The following is a 7261-nucleotide window of genomic DNA, read 5'->3' on the forward strand; positions in this document are numbered from 1 at the left end:
GGGACAGAGACTACGGACACCTGAATGGAGAGGCCAGGCTGAAGCATGAAGAAATCTTGCCCCAAACACAGAGGACAGGCTGGGCACCAGGAAACACCAAGCACATGGCTAATTCAGTCACTCTGTATAAGTTTGTCACTACAAAAAGAAAGCACATGTGATGGGATACAGACAGTTGTTACAGAAAACCTATATTAAACCTGCCAAGCGACCAGTGTTTCACACTGAGGTTCAGGCACCCGCTTGACCAGCAGCTCTTGCACTCCTGAACCATTGAATTGAGTCAAATTTCGTTCTGACACCCAGCTTCTCCTCTTTTCCTAGCATCCCACTGACACCCGTGGAGGTTCAATACTCAACTCCAATTCAGCATGCTCCACACAGCACCATGGGAGATCAGCTGCCTGGTCCCTGGGGAGAATCAAACGCAAGTTGTTCCCTGAGCAGCAGAACATGCAAAGCCCATTATCTTCAATATCCACCAGTGTGGATTGTCTAGTTGCTAATTAGTTGAACACCTGCTGCAATACCTAGGAAGCCTCTGGCTAATTTCACAAAAACTCACTTGTAGGTTCAAAGGTTAGAGGAGCACTGACAGAGTTTCAGCTCATGCCACAGGAATCCAGGCATGGAAAAAGGTATATCCCAAAAGAATTTCCAACCAGAAGAAGTTCCCCAGCTGAAACCAACACCTCCTCAGTAGCTAGGCAATAACTGCGTGTTAGAGAGAGCAAAGCTTGTTTTACTAAACTTCCAAAGTCCTCTCCGGGGAGAGCTGAGCTCCCCAGGGCTCTGAGCAGTGCCCCTTCGTACACATTTGAAAAAAATAACATCAAGATAAACTCCTTCAGCTAGCTTTGTCTTTACACTGCAGGTCTGACAGCTGTGCAGACTATACAGCGCTGACATGGCTGCAGTTAGGGATGCATGAGGGAAATCCACTTTTTAAATCCAAAGTTTCTTTGCGGTTGCCCTCAGTCCAGCACAGCAACCAGGAGTGCAGCTAGGATAGACATCACCCACGGCTGTTCCCTTTCTGACAGCAGCACCTCTCCCAAAATGCCCTCCTCGTACCAGTTTTGAGTCAGGATAAAATGCATGTAGCTGCTCTAGCTCTGTGAATATCAAAGAGACAGCTCTATTAAACCCAAAGGACAATTGTCCTCTCTGTATTTCAGGTTGGTCTAAAACTGTGCTACGGGGGACAATTAATCTTCAAAATCAATTTTTTGTCAGGAGGCTAAATTTCTGTTGTCTCGGGAATGGTGGTGCTGGGCTGGTAATTACTGTCTGATGAGGCAGCCTCTGAATTCACTGCCCAAGAGAACACTTTTTATTAATAACTTTTGTCACAAACTCCAGGTCCTTTTTTGACTTTGAAAAAACATGTTGCTTTATTTACTGTGTTAAAAACCTCAAGCTGTCAGGAGCCAGATGATTTGCTTCGGGTTTTCATTGCATTGTGAGACAGGGAGTAGCTACTCCCTTTTCCCCAGGAAGGCAAAGCAAAAACCCCAGCTTGATCTAGAAGAAACACAATAAAAATGCTAATTTGCTTTCATTTGCATTTGTGGCCTATGCTTCGGTCCAGAATAATCCTGACTCCCCTACATCTTCCTCCAATTATTTCCCATATGGTTGCTTGTTGTCTTGCTGTTGCATACACCCAATCCATTTGGCTCCCAGGCTCGCTGCTCACCATCACTCAGGAAGACTCAGTGCCCAGAAGAGCCTTGGAAGCTCTTCCACCACTGACTCTATCCACCTACTCAAGGTGAGGCTGCCCCAGGACTATGCACCCTGCAAAAGCCAAGCTTGGCTCCCTACAGCCAGGATATTTCAGGATTTAATGCAATGACGCTCTCAATTGCCTAAATCACTGCAGAAGCAGGACAGGTCCGTGGTTCCCCTCTTTCTGAGGGACCCCCAGGGCTCCCCCTTGCACCGTTCACTTGGTCTGGGGAGCTCAGCTCATCACAGAGCAGCAGAGCTGGAGCACCAGGGCCTGGAGAACAGCTTTTACCAGACTAAACCTGTGTAGCCAGCACACTCCTGGCACAGTGGAGACGTGGCTTTGTCTCAGTGGGCAGATGGAATAAACCCCAGGGGTTTAACTTGCTAACCACCTATGGTTTGGATGCAGAAAACTAATATGCTAGTGCAGTGGATGCTGCCTGGAGATGTCTTAAGTCTCCACAAGCCATGAAAGCAGATGTCAGCCTGCGCCAGGCACACCCCCCAACACTGCATTTGCTGGTGAAGAGTCCAAAGTGTGCCAATATACTGGTCTTCTAAATGACCCTTCCAAAATACGAGATTTCCCCAGGAGAGGTACGGTGCTGGCAAGGCGTTTCCTATCCCTTGCTGGGCACCAGCACCTCCCACTGCAGAGCTCAAGTCCTTTGTTGGTACCCTCAGCCCTGCCAATACTGCACTGGGAGTTGGCATTGAAGTAGGAGATGGACCCAGCTCTCCTGACTCCCAGTCCTGCCCTTGCTGCCGCAGCTGTCCCTCACAGTGCAGGAATCCCCAGTGTTTCAGGGAACCGGGCTTTTACAGGAGCTCCTTTTTAGTAATGAAGAGATTCTACTGAACTGAATCGCCTTTAAGTCCCTCCATGCTCTTTTTTTTTCCAGCTCACCCAGCTCATTAGATTTTAAAGATAATCCAATAAGCTTCAATTAATAAAATTAACTTTGCAAGGATTAGATTTCCCTAGTGCATGAGACAGTGAGATTAAGGGCCAGGCCAAAACGAAAACAGAGCTGACATTTCTGGTATAAAAAGGCATTTCTGTTAAATCCTGGACATCTTCCTTCATGCAAATGAAAGTTCAAAGATTTCCTGCTCTGCAAGTGTTCCAAGCAATGCAGACATACCAGGTCCCGGTCTGCCGCTGCGGGCTTTGCTGTTCCCAGCTTCACTCACCCTGTCCAGTCTACACAGGCTGGGGCTTCTCCACCATGGAAGCACAGAGTGATTTTTGTGAATGAAACAAACAGAAGGAAGACTCCAGAAGAGAAAGGAATATGCACCACATGATTGGAAGCAAGGACAGCAGCGTCTAAAAGATCTGTCACAGCATTTCCCTTTGCACTCTGTAACATTTGTGTTAAGATTTGCATTAGCTGGTCACAGCTGGAAGAATTAATTCTCAGTTACAGAAGGCCAAATTAAGCTTGCTAAAAGCCCTGAAAACAAAGTTTCCTGAAAAAAAGAAGTCTGGTAAAAGCTCTCTGCTGTCTAAAACGTCTGTTGAGTGGTCAGCGCCAAATTCAGCTCTTTCAGTCCTAACCACAGAGCCATTCTCTTCCCACAGGCCGGTATGCTTGCAAGACAGCTGATGTGTACGTAGCTAAAGGCAAAACACATCACAAGGACCCCCTGAGCTGCAGGTGTAGTTTCTGAACAGGTTTCCTCCCTAGCACTGAAATGGGAGTGATCTGTTTGGTGACCTCAGTTACATTCTCAAGCACAAAATGTACTTTGACACCTAAATTCATATATCATGAAAACACCACGTATGTCAAGAGGGAAAAAAAAAAAAAAAAAAAAAAGATACTGTTACAAGGGAAAGCCATTAACCAACAAGCTGGGGCTGCTTTAAGACACAGTTCAGCCCATGAAAAATTAAAGGCAACAAAGACCTCAAATGCATCATGTATCAGGAGAACCATTAAGTAATCAGTCAGCATTCAGTTTTATAGGGCATTTTGGGCATAACTCAATCTCCATTCATTTTAGATCATTTCCTTAATGAAGTAATGCACTGGACATAAATATTTCAATACAACTCTCTAATGCCCTTTAAGTAGCAAGCAGCCTTCAGTAATACAGAACCCAATTAAGCTGTGAAGGATAAATACTGCAAAAAATGAAGAAGGACCTGATATAAAAATAGTGATGTGCTTAAGTCCATGGGATTCAGGCAAATAGATACAGCTCTGCTTATGAAGCCATGAAAAAACTAAGTGCTCAGAACAGCAGAAAAAGCTGGTATTAGTAAAATGCTATTCCTATAGCTAGACTGCCTCTCCCTTACATGTGCCCCTCAACCAGTTTGGGGTGAGGACTGGTGGTTTGGGTTTTTTTTTTTTTTCAGGTTTGTACAGCACCAACGTAGTGGGATGTGGGTATCTCCTGCAATGGAAGTTCCTAACGCTCTGCGTAGCAGCGGTAATTTTCCTGCCTTCATGCACAGCAAAAAAGGGAATGGTTTAGCAGGAAGAAGGTTTCATTAAGTGCTTTTTCCCGTTTTTCACTGCACTAAGTGGTCGTTCTGCTACGGAACTCCTTTCTTCCACAGGTTATGGTGGGTCAACATGAGATTTAAAATAGTTACTGGCAGTTTACTACAGCAGCTTGGCTGCAGGGTCTAGGGCAATACCACATGTGTCCAGACCCTCCAGCACTGCAGAAGCCACCCGCACCAGCTCCCTTTGGAAGACAGGCTGCAAGGCCAAGATTTCAGGTAGGATGCTTAACACACAGGTATCCAGTATAGCTTCCCAGAAGTGCTACATGTCAAAAAGTCCCTGCAAGCTTCTTTGCAAAGCAGCCACAGTTTTCACTGGGGTTGTGCTCACACCACAGTAAAGAACAGGTTCTTCAAAACACGAAGCACTGCAAACCAAAGAAAACCGTTTACTCTTTTGAACCACAGGCTGAAATGTTTCACACCAATAGCTAAAAGAAATGTTGGGGGGAAAGTAAGCTAAAGAACTGATTTTAGCATGTAAAAGTCAATTTTTCATCCTCTAAGGACAAAAAACAGTAAACCAAAATAGTCACAATGAAAGCTGAGAAAAATTTAAATCCATCAGAAGGGAAGAAGAATCTTTCCAAGTGTGAAAGGGCCTGTTCCCAGGAGAGTAAGCTGGGAAAGGTGGGCTAGAAAAGGGAGGAGCCACGTGCTTCAGGGCATTAAGAGTTTAGAAGAGAAGGTGATGGAGACTTTGGCTCCTGGCTGGAGCTGTAGGTTGGTGGTTCTTCTACTTGCCAAGAAGTAGAACTCCCTGTTCTTTGTGGAGTTTGGGGGGGGTTTTTTAGTGCTTTAAAACTTCTCTAGGTTTTGGGGTTTGGTTTTTTTGTTTTTTTGTTTTTGGTTTTTTTTTTTAATGTAAGAATCTTGTAGCTGGTGTGTTGTATTGCTAACAAATAGCATTCCTGTAGCTGCTACCCAGAGTTTGAGGTGAAGCAGTTAAGCAGCACTAGTCGCAGCTCATCAACCAAGCTTGCCCTGGGGCTGAGGTAAGAGTCCAGGAAAAAATACCAGCCCTAATTGTATCTGGCTTGCACTGTGTACCAGCAAAGGGGCTAAATTAGTAGAATTAAAATAGTACATATAATATTGTTTTCTAAATTTTTGAGTGCTTGGCTTTGCCACATAACTGACATTATTTCAATCCTTTTTTTTTTTTTTTTTTTTGGCATGCAATTTTTGTACTGAAATGAATACAAGATGTGCAATACTGTCAATAAGAAAATTACCCAAATATTATGCTGCAAGTAAGCAATAGCATAGGTGCCAATGGTTATTATCAACCAAGCTGCCAAACTATATTTAAAAAAAAATAAAGGCCTCCAAAGACTGCTGGCCAACCTAGAGGAGGAATCCTGTCTGCTGTCAGTTCCCATCCGCAGTATGCTGAAAGGAGGAAAGTTACAGCTCTCAAATGTGAGATCTGTCCATAACCGACGTGATGCAGCTATGTTGGGGATAACTGACCCCAGCTTAGTTGTGTTGGCTCACACGCCAGCATGGTGATGCTCAGCCCTTGGGAATAACTGACCCCAGCTAGTTGTGCTTGCCAAGCCAGCATGGTGATGCTCAATCCATCAGGTGTTTTCACTTCTGGAGGGCTCCGAACGGCCTCACCCAGCACAGCCCGCTGGCGCTTTTTCACCCTGAAGGCTTCGCAGGACTGATGCGCCATCGACCCATTCGCTCGGGGTGCGGCTGCTGTGAGAGGGGAGCCTGCCGCCCGGCTGCTCTCTGCTGGGGGGCAGCACCCCCAAGCCCACCGCCCGTGGCGCGGCCACGCGTGACTGCCCGAGACCGCTGCGCTGCCCTGGTCCCTCCTGCGGAGCGGCCGCTAGAGGGCGCCGCGGGATAACGCCTCTGCCCCGCAGCATCCCTGCGCTCGAGCTGTCACCGGGGCAAACCCGCGCACTCCCGCTGAAAATAACGCACTTTTCCACCTTCGCTTATCTCACCCAAGATTCTTATAATTTCTTGATAAATCCAGGTTTATCGTCAAGCCTTTGTTTTTAATGTGCTCTCCATTTCTCAAGGGAGAGCTGCGTTGGGAGGTCAAGGGGTATGCAAACCAACAAGTATCTCTCCCATCCCTAGTTAAGGGGGTTGGGGGAAGATTTCTCACCAGAGGGGACTGGATCGCACACCACGGAACCAAAACCGAATTAAATTCGCTCATGGGAGGAATGTGAAGAAAGTTGGTAACACCCAGTAAGTGTGGGGTAGAAGTTATCAAAACATAGAAGTTATCAAAACACTTCTAAGGGAGCTGGGGGCCCTTTTTCACAGTGCAGAAGTATCAATGTTAGTTTTTATCTGAAAATAAGAGCAGTTTAGCACAACACAATATTTGAACATATTTGCCTTGCCGACAGGCTGTGTTGCACTGCTCCAGCCCTGAGCCATGCTCACGCAGCTGAACCGCTTTGGTGACAGATTCAAAGTCTGCACAGTGATGCTTTGCACACATTAACGTCATGGTGATCAGCACTAACTTCAGTTGTGCCATGTCATACCCGGGGAATAAGATTTAAGGACAACCCCCCCCTCCCCCCAGTGCTTCCCTTCTTGCTTAGGTTCATATTGCCTTCATAAACATCCCAGTATCATAAGATTATCTGGTTTTAAGTTACTTCGTGTTCTCTTTCTGCAAGAGCTTCCAATCCTTTGATTTTTAGGTTTACTAGCTCATTGTGAGCATTTTCTGTTCAAAACTCAGGTGGGTTGGACTGGGTCACAGGGTCCAGTAACCCAGATGGTGAAATCTGCCCTTGTTCCTGAGGAGTTTATCTCATTCTCTCCCAAGTAACACACACTTTATTCGCACATCTGCAATTCAGTAAATTGGAAGAACATTTAAAGAAGACAAAGTTTTCAGCTGAGCAGAAAGTGACTTCCAAATTACAGTGACTGGTCCTGGGGTCTTGTCAGGCAGCATATCCCGATTCCAAACATCTGTCTCCTAAGAGCAGCTACCAGTGTCTGTCCACAGAGAAGAAAAGC

This window comes from Falco naumanni, chromosome 13 (assembly GCF_017639655.2).
Source record: "Falco naumanni isolate bFalNau1 chromosome 13, bFalNau1.pat, whole genome shotgun sequence".
NCBI classification, from domain to species: Eukaryota; Metazoa; Chordata; class Aves; order Falconiformes; family Falconidae; genus Falco; species Falco naumanni.